General features: G+C 45.4%; 1 protein-coding gene across 9 annotated transcripts in view; it reads right to left on the bottom strand.

The window, feature by feature from the left end:
- Nucleotides 1-1,594, bottom strand: part of CEP68 (centrosomal protein 68) — a 32,872-nt gene extending 31,278 nt beyond the window's left edge. For 5 of the 9 annotated variants that reach the window (XR_008313292.1, XM_053284413.1, XM_053284412.1 and 2 more), the window contains exon 1: nucleotides 1,438-1,593. The gene's annotated coding sequence lies outside the window, so the exon portion shown is untranslated. Of the gene's footprint in view, nucleotides 1-822; nucleotides 1,130-1,437 lie in introns of those variants that run through there. The other 4 variants (XR_008313293.1, XM_053284416.1, XM_053284417.1 and 1 more) reach the window with 2 other exon arrangements.
- Nucleotides 1,595-12,006: the final 10,412 nt, after the last annotated feature.

Below are 12,006 nucleotides of genomic sequence, written 5' to 3'. Positions count from 1 at the left end.
TCGGCACTCACTCCTGTTGCATTCCAACAGGCAACCTGAAAGATGATGGAGGGAGAAGAACTATGTGGATAAACGTGGCTCAACAAGCTCATAAGGAAGAAAAAAAATTACAAAAGGTTTCTCATTCTGCAAAAGCAGAGGCACATAGTCCATTGGATATCGTGTGTGTGTGTAGTTATAAATACACACAAAAGAATGAGGAAGGGGATAGGAAGCAGTCACATTTCCCATACCAACTCCTTGTGCTTCACAGCCTCACACTTTGAGAGCTCTGGCTCTGCTCCAGCTGCTTTTGTAGGCATCAGTTAAACACACTCCTCAGTCTCAATTTAAGCATAGTCTTTAAACCCCAGTATTAGTTCTTCTAGACTATCTGAGGCCAATGTTTTGATGCTATGATGTCCTGCCTCATATTTTTATGTTTAAATTCAACCAGCCACAGCAATCAGGAACCAAACTACACAGTTCATATACTGTGTTTGCAGTTAGTGGATTTTGCGGTTAGTTTTAATGGATGCATATGGAAAGGTGGTAGCTAAAAAAGGCTAGGGTTCTGCTGCACAATGTTGGCCTTGCCTTTTTATAATTGCAACTGCCTGCTAGGTTTTTAAACACAAACAATGGCATTTCACGATACTCCCCGCCCAGTGTCTGGAGAGCTTTGATTGCCATCAAAACTATCCTGCCTCGGTGAAAAAATTAATCTCCTCCTCTGAGAACTGCATGGCTTTAACCCCACGGCAGCGCTCACACAAGGCTGATGAACAGAGAACCACCCAAAACAAGAGAAACAGAGAATCCTGTGCCACCCTTGACACTCACCTCTTTATTGTGACACAAGCTTTTTCGTGGCCTAGAAAGTCGACTTTATCAGATGGATGGACCATACACAACATGGGCACACGACGCCTTATTACTCGCCCATATATGAGAATGCAAAAACCCAAAGGCGATGTTTTTTAGTAAAAGACGACAGCAGCAGCAGCAGCACTTTGCTAAACGGAAGAAGATCGAGGTGGCTCCGTCGAACGACGACCTCGAGCGCTTTGGTAAGCGGAGAAGGCCAGCCTTCGCTTCCACCCCAGTACGCATGCAAGAGTTTTGAGCGCTCGCGTTTGTCCTGGCAACGCAACAGAGCCGGGAACGCCAAAGAAACACACACACACACACACACACACACACACACACACAGTTACTATAAGAAAGCGGAGTCGTCGCCAGCAGCTTTTCTGTTCCAAATAATAGCGCTCGCGACAGCAGAATCAGGTGGGAAGTTCTCCAGTGACAATGCACAAAAGACAGACATGCCGGACCCGACTCTGCTACCAATCTCACGCTGTTGCACTGGAGCCAGAGAGCCACACATTCAGGCCCGAGGAGATTCCCTCTCCGCGCCCTTTATTTACAAAGCGCAGAAGAAAGGAAGCGTCTCCTTACCTGCCACCGGCCCTCTCACGCTCCCTTCTTGGCTCCCCAACAACATGAAGGACTCCGTCGCTCGGTTCCTAGCCCCAACCCCACAACAATAAGGCAAGCAAGCATTCCCTCTCACAGTCAAGCCACCTCCCCAGCCAGGGCCGCCGCTTCTGCCAATCAGCATCCCCGGAGCTGAAACGCATATGCTGAGAGCAACCGGGAATCAGAGTCTCAGCCAATCAGAATCCGCCTCGGCTTAGTTAGCGGAGGTGGTGGCGGAGGGTGCTGCTGCGCTTGCTTGGAATGTTGGCCGGGGGCGGGCGGGCTGGCCTGAGGACGCTGCGACCCGAGTTTCGCGCCCTACGAAACGGAGCGAGTTTTTTCTCCTAACTCCAGACGGGAAGCGGCGAATGGGGCAGGCACAGCCTTTCCCTTCTTTGCTTCCTTATAGTAAAGAGACAATGGATTCGGTCATCAGTGGCGGTGCGCTTAAGAGACAACGAGATCTCTGTAACTGGAGAGGGGCCTGAAACAAACCCCGAGCTTTGGCTCCAGTCGCATTCTGAAAATGTGTAGTTAATTCAAAGCTATGCTGAGAAGCGTTCTTTCCGCCTTTCTGCAGTGGGGAACCAAGCGGCCAGATGTCCTTTAGACAGGGAAACAGAAGCCTGTTTGTGGCCCAGAGACTTTTCATACTCAGACAAAAGGCTCATACAGCCAGTTACCAGCTGCCAGGGCTGAATTTCTTGTAAGAGTTTGATATATAGACCACTCAGAGCTATCGTGTTCAAAAACAGCAGAGAGAGAGATATAAAAAATCATTTGCAGACAACTCACTACATCAGACTTTGGGAACCACCAGCCAGACTGATCACAAGCTGTACAGTTCAGGATTCCCCCCACCCCATGGGGATATATCTAGGGTGGTGGGCTGTAGGATAAATAGTGCCTGGGCAAGGCACACTTAAGGAACAGCGAGCCACCAAACTCAATTCAGCGTCCTCTTCGCCGCCCCCCCCCCCCCCCGCCAGCCTTTCAGGTAGGCAATGTGGTTGAGCACCTGGCTCAGTGCTAGAAATATCTCAAAGTTTTGAAATGATGGTAAAATCTGCATCTTATCCTGGATAGCATGCCTGCCCACACTTCCACAAGGCAGATTTGACCAATATTTCACTAGTAATGTAATAATGTAAAGCCAGTCTGATCTCATGGGGAACTGTAGGATTTGCCATTTGGGGCACTAAGGCCTAGGTATAGGGGTGTGTGTGTGTTTGTGTGACATTTATGACATTTCAACATTATTATTATTGGTAATAATTGTATTTATATAGTGTACATAAGTACAATATTTCTATATCCTTGGGATTGTTTTAATGAAAGGCGGTATACAAATTTAACAATACAATAAATAAAATATATAGTGTAATATTTTTGAGCAATAAAAGTGTGTGCGAGAGACAGACAGACAGACAGCTAGTTCCCTGCCCTGAGGACTTTACAGTCTACATGTTGACACTGGGGGAGAAAACAAGATTGACCAGGGATGAATATGACATGAACCAGTGCCATTTCTGTTGAAGAGGAGGGCTGACTCAGTAAGTCAAAGATGTCTGGGAAGAGGTGGGTTTAGAAGAGAAGAAGATGGTTCTACATGGGTGTTCTAGGAGAACATTGCAGGCATAGGTAGCGAGGAAAAACAAGCAGAGACATTTAAGGGAGTACAAGACTTTGGGCAGCTGTGGATGGCAGGAATGAAAAAGCAGAGGAACGTGGTTTGGCATTCCTTTGCATCTTGGAGCTATCTGATATCAATATTCTTCTCTTAGGGTAGAAAGTCAGGTTGCTTACCTGTAATAGTAGTTCTTCTAGTGGTCCATTGTCCATTCACACTCTAGGTGTCTGCACATGCGCAGAATGTATCTTGGAAGCTTCCAGAGCTAGAATCCTTTTGGCAGAAGCCCTGCCCCTCTTGTTTTGTTCCCACCTCTTACCTCAGTCTCTGACCACCTCAGTGCGCCTGTGCAGGTGACTGCTGCAGAGGGGAGGAGGGAGGGTCATGTGAATAGACAATGGGCCACTAGAAGAAGAACTACTGTTACAGGTAAGCAACCTGACTTTCTTTGTAGTGGCTGTTGTCATTCACTCTAGGTGATTAGCAAGCTACTCACCTGGCTGGCGGCAGCAGCAGAGCCTGGCAACAAAGATCCCATCAGTGTAGAACTGATTGGATTACTGGACCACCCAACCAAATTGGGAGTCACTTCTAGATCTGGTGTCTAAGCAGGGGCATAACTACCATTAGGCAAGGGGAGGCAGTCGTCTTGGGGCCCCACTGCCTTGAGGGCCCCCCAGAGGCACATCACATGACTCCCCACCTGCCCATGTTGCACCCTCTGTGAATTATGTGAGTCTCTTGGAGATCGGCAGGAGCAGAGAGTAAAAAAACTAGATTCAATGTGAACTAGATATTCACCGTATTCATAATGGGGATGTGAGTGTGAGTGCACTATATATTGTGAAGTGTGTTTGTGTATGTAAATCAGCGAGGGGCCCATTTTAAAATCTTGTCTCTGGGCCCACTCCAACCTTGCTATGCCCCTGTGTCCAAGGCATAGTGATGGACAAACGACAGTGGTCCTTTCCAAGTGGCTGCCCTACAAATTGCATCAAGGGGGACTCCCTGGAGGTATGCTGTTGATGTTGCGATTGCCCTAGTCGAATGAGCTCATGGGGCAGTGGTGGTTTCTGGCCGGAAAGCGAATAGCCCAGTTTGGTTGCTGTAAATAACTAGGGTGATAGCTGTTGTGATGACCACTCTGGGGGTGGGTATAAATGAAGAAGGCCTTTTAAAAATTGCTTAACTTTGAAAAAGGTAAAAATAGAATTCTTATCTGTGTAGGCTGCAATGGTTGCCAAATGAACTTGCAAAGAAGCTATGGATAAACCCAACGTTTTCAAATGAAACGGGTACGAGTATATAAATTCAACCAAAGCATCAGTGGAGTATATTCCCTGAGAGACAGCAAAGGACGAGAACCTCTTCCATTTGGTCCCACAGAAGCGATGTCATGTAGAGCAGGGTTTCTTAACCTTGGGCCCCCAGATGTTGTTGGACTACAACTCCCAGAATCCCCAGCCACAAAGGCCATGTCTGGGGATTCTGGGAGTTGTAGTCCAACAACATCTGGGGGCCCAGGTTAAGAAACCCTGATGTAGAGGGTTTACGGGAAGCAGCCAGCACATCTAAACGTTCTTGATCCTTTATTTCCTCAGAGAGATACTCCAAGCTGTGAAATGAAGAGTCTCCACTAGAACACTGCTGGTCTGTGGTGAGTAGATCTGGAAGTAGAGGTAAGTGAATCTTTTCTGAGTGAGTTCCAGGAGGGTAGTGAACCACAGTTGGCGAGGTCACCATCGGGCAATCAGTATGCAGTCCGCTCCTTCCATCTGAATCTTTTGCAGTATTCTTGGAATTAATGTCAATGGGGAGAACATATAAAGGAAGTTCCCATCCCATGGGTGTAGGAAGGCACCACCCAGCAAGCAAGGGTGATGTCATCCCCTGCTGCAGAAGGGCATGCATTGTGCAAAGTCTGCTGTGGCAAAAACATCTATGTGGGGATGGCCCAATTTTTGGAAGATCTGGTTGACCAGATCTGTTTAGGTGCACGGGCACCTAGAGTGTGAATAAAAATGGCCACTATGAAGAACTGCATGTTACCTTGGCAAGCACCTGCTTCTCAAACACTTATTTCCCAGTAAAAAATGTGGGAGTGCATGGAGCAGGAGAATTAAACACGGTCCCTATTTGATCTACCATAATATCCCTCTCAGTGGCTGCGGCTGGTCTCTTCCTTGTATCTCTTTTAGATTGTGAGCCCCTTTAGGACAGGGGACCATCTTCTCATTCATTTTGCTATATAAACCACTCTGAAAATTTTTTAATTGCAAAATAGTCGATAAATATTTTTAATAATGAAAAATAAGTACACTATTTGGTGCACCAGATATTACTGTGTTTGGGGACCTATGTTCTATGTACATAGAGTGCTGCCTTACATGCTCTGTTGGAGAGTGTATGGCAGGGGTGTAGTTATAATTGAGCAGATGGGTTCAAAGAACCTGGGCTGCCCTGCTCCTGATGGCCCCCAAGCTCCATCCCTCCCTATTGTCTTCAGTTTCTCCCTCAGTCTGAAGGGCAACTGAGGAGAGGGGCGAACACAGGCCTCCTCTCCCCTAGCTACACCCCTGGTTTATGGCTATGTAAGCCACCAGGGCGTTTTCCAGATTACATGCTGCAACGTTTTCACAACGTATCCCTGAAGTGCCCCCTATGTGTTGACATCACAGTTGTTGCATTGTCACCAGGGTGCTTTCCATATTTCCAATGCCTTGTTTCAGCTTTCATTGATGTGTTATGGCCCTATAGTCACCTTGAGTGGCACAGTGAGAAAATGCTTGACTAACAAGCAGAAGGTTGCCAGTTTGAATCCCCACTGATACTATATCGGGCAGCCCTATAATGTGGTAAATGCATTGCTGGAAAGTACCTGGGTTTTTTCGTTGTAGGGAGGCTTGTCCCATAGTTTATGGGGTGTAACATGTTGTGGTGTGGGCGGTTATTTTCATTCCTCAGATAATTTTTGGTTGACTGGTGTGTGGGGGGGGTGGGGATCACTCAGCAAAGTCACCTTCCTCTTTGAAATTCAAAGCTTTCTCTAACTTTTGAGAAACGTTACACTTACAACAGCTTAGAACAGATATTTGTTCTCAATGACCTGCAATGACCTCAAGCTCCCCACTTTGCCCGCCTCATCCTCTCCTTGCAGCCTGGCACTCTCCTTCCAGCTGATGAGGAAAGGAAGTGATGGGGAAAGGAGGTGACAGTAATGCAGGGGGTGAGGTGCGGAAGGGGATATCTGATGGGTGGTAGGGGCTGCTTAACTTTCCCCCACCCACTTTTCCCCACCCACTGATTCTCCCCTACGATCTCCTTGTACTTATTGCTGGCTTTAAAGCGAAGTGGAAAAATAATGGTAGGTTGGGAAGGATTTTGGAGGAGAATGACAATGATTTTGGAGGTGGTGACAACCTGGGCACCTCCTGGGGCTTGTGAGCCTGGCTGGGACCCAGGCCCCCTGCCCATGACGCCCAGTTCCAGAGGAGCCACCGCTCTTGCTGCCAAACGGTGAGCGCGCAGGGCACAGAGACCAGGCCTCCTCCCAGGGAACCCAGGCAGTGGCCACCTACCCCCCCCCCCAGCCCTGAGGAGCGGAGCCTCCAGTTCTTGCTGCCACCCACCACGCTCGCGGAACGAGTGTGGGGCACAGAGAACTGGCTTCCTCCCCGGCAGTGGCTGCCCGCCTCCCCCAGCCCTGCAGAGCAGAGCCTCCAGGCTGCTCTTGCTGCCACTCACCGTGCTTGTGGGGAGGGCACAGGGTGCAGAGACCCGGCCTCCCCTCAGGCAGCCCAGGTTGCAGCCACCCACATCCCCCTGCCTTGTGGAGTGGAGCCTCCAGGCAGGCAGGCAGAGGCAGAAGGCGCAAGGCAGGGCTGGGCAACCCTTGCTGCTGATCCCACCTATTATACGGACCCCTCTCCGCCCTGGGATTTTAAAATTCTTATTCTTATTATTAATGCTGGAATCACTTGCGCAAGGGTGGAATGATGCAAATGAATGCAATGATTTTTGTTTGTTTGGGAATAACGCTTCCCCCTGCTGGCGGAGGAGAATATGGACAATCTTGCCTTGAAAACACGTTGCAATGGACGGAAAATATGAACGGCCACCAGCCTACAACGCAACATTGAACAACGCTTTACTCTTGGTTTTAAACCGTTTCACTATCCCATCATACTTTGCAACACTTTACCCGTTGCAAATCTTGTAGTCCGGAAAATGCCCTGGAGACATGAGGTTGGGGCAGTCAATGAATGTGCAAAATAAATAAATAGTGATAAGGCTAGTTAGTCTTTCCCCTCAGAACCTAACGGCATAGTCAGTGCTCAAATAACAACAAGAGGGGAAAGGGGTCCTTGGCCCTTCATCTTTAATGACAACCAACTTACATACTGTTTTTATAAGTTTATGATTTGGCTAAATTTGAGGAATCAGGGAATGGAGCTTCTGAAGCTAATTAAGGGTCTCCTATCTTCAAGCACTGGGCAGAAGTATACATTACTTTGCCAAACTAAAGGTTCCCAGATTCTGAACATTAATTAGGGGAAGGGGGAGCATTTAAAGTGGAAAACTGGCAGGCATGAGAGGAGAGAGTGCTTGGATTTTCACCTGTCAGATTCTCCTCCAAAATCCTTCCCAACCTGCCATTATTTTTCCACTTGGCTTTAAAGCCATCAATAAGTACAAGGAGATTGTAGGGGAGAATCAGTGGGTGGGGAAAAGTTAAGCAGCCCCTACCTACCATCAGTTATCCCCTTCCCCACCTCACCCCCTGCATTACGGTTAGCGGGAAACATGTTTGCTAAGGTAATGTTTAGTTCTGCCCTAAAAGAAAGAAATATATTGTACTTTCCCTCTCTAACCACAAGGTGGGAATCTTCGCCAATCTTTTTAGCTGCATTAATGGGTTGAAACAAATAAAGCAAATATCTATAGAGCTGGCTTGAGTTGCTTTGTAGTTATTGTAAGTTGGTTACTTTTAGGCCCATGTGGTTTCTCTCCCCTATTAAATTCCCAACATTCCTTTTTATATGTCCAAATGAACACACTTGTAATAAAATATAAACTCAGGAAACTTAAATTCACTAGATTTAAAGCTCTACACAGCTTGGGCCTGGGGTACCTGTCAGTCCGCATTTGCCCATATGAACCTGCCAGGGCCCTCCATTTGGCATCTCAGACCCTACTCATGGCCTAGCCACTAATAGAGATCTGGTTGGTGGGGTCTAGAGACAGGGCCTTTTTGGTTGTGGCCCCTTGGCTTTGGAACACCCTCTCCGAAGAGCTTTGCCATGCTCCCTCCTTCAGTGTTTTAAAAAAAAAACATTAAAAAAAAACACATCTGGCCAATTATTGCCCTATTAGTCTGCTGAGTGTAGTGAGCTAGCTCTATACAAAGCATTTAAACCAAAAGCTCCAAGGGTGGCTGGAGTCTGAAGGTGTTCTTGGGGATGAGCAAGCGGGATTTAGGTCTGGGCACTCAACTATTGACCATATTGTCATCCTTCATCATTTAATAGACAAATATACCTGTAAGGCCAACTCTGCCCTATACGTGGCTTTCCTTGACTTCAGATTCACTTTCGATTCAATTTCAAAAGAGATTCTTTGGGGAAAACTTTAAAAGACATCTATCGACAAGCGTCTACTTTTCATTCAGAAGTTTTATATGAATACCACTCTAAGAGTGAGATGCAACTCACAAGGGCTACTCTAAAAAATAATCCCAACATATAAAGGGGTTAAGCAGGGATGTATCTTGGTGCCATCTTTATTTAGTGTCTACATCAACTCGATGGCCACAAATTTAGATAATCCAACTTTCCACCCCCCTAAAATTGCGGGCAGTGATATTCCCATACTTTTGTACACAGATGATGTGGCAGTCATCTCGCGTATGCCAATTGGCCTTAAAAGAACTGTAAAAGCTATAATCTATTACTGTAAGGAGAACAGGTTGGTTATTAACTTTCATTAATCAAAAATCATGATGTTCACAAAAATGTATTGTTGAAGGAAATAGAATTGAGCAGGTGCCAAAATCAATCGAGATGACATAGCGAGAGTGCAAACAAAATTCTTACAGTCCATGTGTGTCTAATGCAGCACTCAGACTGGAGACTGGGATGCCCAAAACTGAGGTGAGGGTTTGGAAGCACATAACTATTGGCTTAAGGCACAGTTTTTTCCATCTGGATTAATTCCGTTAATTTTTCTGTCCAGATGGAAATTGGAAATCACCAAGAAACTACTCTCGTATGGTCTTTCAACAGAACTCCTTATCTCTTTAGGATATGAACAAGCCAAACAAGTATTCCTTCAGCGGGTGGATAATATAGAACATCAAAATGAAGTTAATGGAATGTCTCAGAATGTGCGGGGTTGAGTGGTAAATGCTGTATGGGAATCCACAAACTATTTAACAACACTTACTTTTTCTAGGCAGCAGAAGGAGTTTTTTAGGGTCAGACATAATGTGCTCCCTTCTGCACTCCTGCAGGGTGATCGATTGATTGATTAAGGGCCGTTAAGTCAGTGTCGACTCTTAGCGACCACATAGATAGATTCTCTCCAGGATGATCTGCCTTCAACTTGACCTTTAAGGTCTCTCAGTGGTGCATTCATTGCTGTCGTAATCAAGTCCATCCACCTTGTTTCTGGTCATCCTCTTCTCTTTCCTTCAACTTTTCCCAGCATTATGGACTTCTCAAGGGAGCCGGATCTTTGCATAAGGTGTCCGAAGTATGCCTGGTCATTTGTGCCTCGAGTGAAAATTCTGGATTGATTTGTTCTATGATCCATTTGTTTGTTTCCCTGGCTGTCCATGGTATCCTCAAAGGTCTTCTCCAGCACCAGAGTTCAAAAGCATCAATACTTTGTCCATCTTGCTTCTTCAAAGTCCAGCTGGTTTGCTGACAGCAGCAGCTGAAAAACCATCGCTGAAGATTTTTCTCTCAGACACACCCCTTGAAGAATGGATGCAAATACACACTGTGTCACTGGCTCATTTTCTTCCTACTGGAGTCTGCGTTTAAAGTTTCACTCCTGACATACAATTACTTAAGAGTACCTTCGGTTTAAAATATCTTCCGTTTACTCCAAAGTGCCACTAGTGGAGCGAACCTGCCCACAGAGGCATAACTAGGGAAAACGGCGCCCGGGGCAAGCACTGAAATGGCGCCCCCCGCGCCCCCCCACCCCCCCAACATACTACATTAGGTTTTTCCTCACAAGCGCCTGCCGCCGCCAAGCCAGGCCACTGACTGGCCGCCAGGCGCCAGCAAAGCAATGGGGGCGGGGGGCGGGCGGCGCGGAAGGGACCGCTCGTGGGGGAGGGGGCGCCGACGCGCTCCCTTGACTGCTGTAGCGCTGCTGCACTGAGCAGGAAACATTTGTATTAACAAAAAATTTTAAAAAAATTAAAAAAAAAAATTTTGTCATGGTGACGCCCCCCATATGACCAGAAAAGATGGTGCCCGGGGCACGTGCCCCCCCTGCCCTCCCTATAGTTACGCCTCTGCCTGCCCATGCGGGTCAGAGGAGGTAGAAACAATACAACATGTTCTGCTCTATTGCCCCTTTTATAAGGACTCCCATACAAGGTACAGCACCCCTCTACTGTTGAGATATCCAGATAGACTGGAGGTGTTTGACACAAATGTATTGCTTTCAGATACAAACCACTCAGTGGGTGGTTGAGTAGCTAAATGACGTATGGTAGCTAAATTTTGTGTAGCAGCAGTGAAAATATGTCAACAGATGATTTAGTCATGATTCAACTGATTGTAATATTCTTATTTTGTTATTAATTTATGTACTTTGATTGAAATAAAGAGTGATTGAATTAAAAACACACCTTTAAAAAGAGACTTTTAAATGTTTTATCTGCTGCTGATATCTGGTATGTTCTTTAGTTTTTATGGTCCTCAGTTCTTAGCTTTTTATTAATAATTTTTAATTTGAAACTTCAAAAAAATATAATTTAAAATGTGGTTTTAACCTGGTCTTTTAACTTGTTTAACTTTATTAATCTTTTATTTTACACTGTATCTATTTTATTAATGTTGTGAGCTGCCTCAAGCAGTAGTGTACTGCAGGGCCAGGATATAATTTTTGTTTAAAAAAAAAAAAAAGCCTTAAAGAGACAAATTTCAAAAATGAGACAGTTCAAAACCAATCAAAGGGTCTTGTGGTATATTTTCAATGTTATTATTAGTAAGTTTATTAAAGGGTTTTGATAATTTTATCTGTACCTAGAAATAATATAAACCTAACAGTGAACATGTAATTAATTGAGGGAAGAAGAGAATTAAGGCAAAGTTAGAGGAGTATGTCGAACAAATAGTGAAAACTTGTGGCATCTTTAAAGCAGGGTGGATAAAAATCAATGATTTTTTTTTAACCCCTATTTTTAAAATTTAAACTTGATTTAAATCAGATTTTTTTAAAAATAAAAATATAAATAGAATACTAAATTTCCAATTCTCATGTAACTAGGTTAAAATTAAATCTCATCACAAACATGCTACACCAACACTTACAGTTTCCATAAAATGAATTAATGATTCTATTACACCTATTGAGTTACCTACCAGTTACCTTCATTTGGTTTCATCTAATGAAAACGGCTCTAGTCCACTCAGTCGTGCCTAGCAACTACCGCAACTACCTGCTCTTGCTTTTGGAAATTTCTGTGCTTTCAGTGCCTGTTTCTAAGCCTATATTTCATGTGCAAAGACACATTCTGGAGAGTCAGGAGGTTGTTTTGTGGTGGAGAAGGGCCAAGACAAAGGAATTAAGCCAGACACACAATATAGGAAAGGAGGTGAAGTAGAAAAACAGCGGGGAAGGAAAAAAGGGAAGGCATTAGTCAATACGCAGCTTCCTGTACTGCCCCACATTTTGCCACT

Source organism: Hemicordylus capensis, chromosome 1, assembly GCF_027244095.1.
Source record: "Hemicordylus capensis ecotype Gifberg chromosome 1, rHemCap1.1.pri, whole genome shotgun sequence".
Lineage (NCBI taxonomy): Eukaryota > Metazoa > Chordata > Lepidosauria > Squamata > Cordylidae > Hemicordylus > Hemicordylus capensis.
This window is presented reverse-complemented; position numbering and strand designations above follow the sequence as displayed.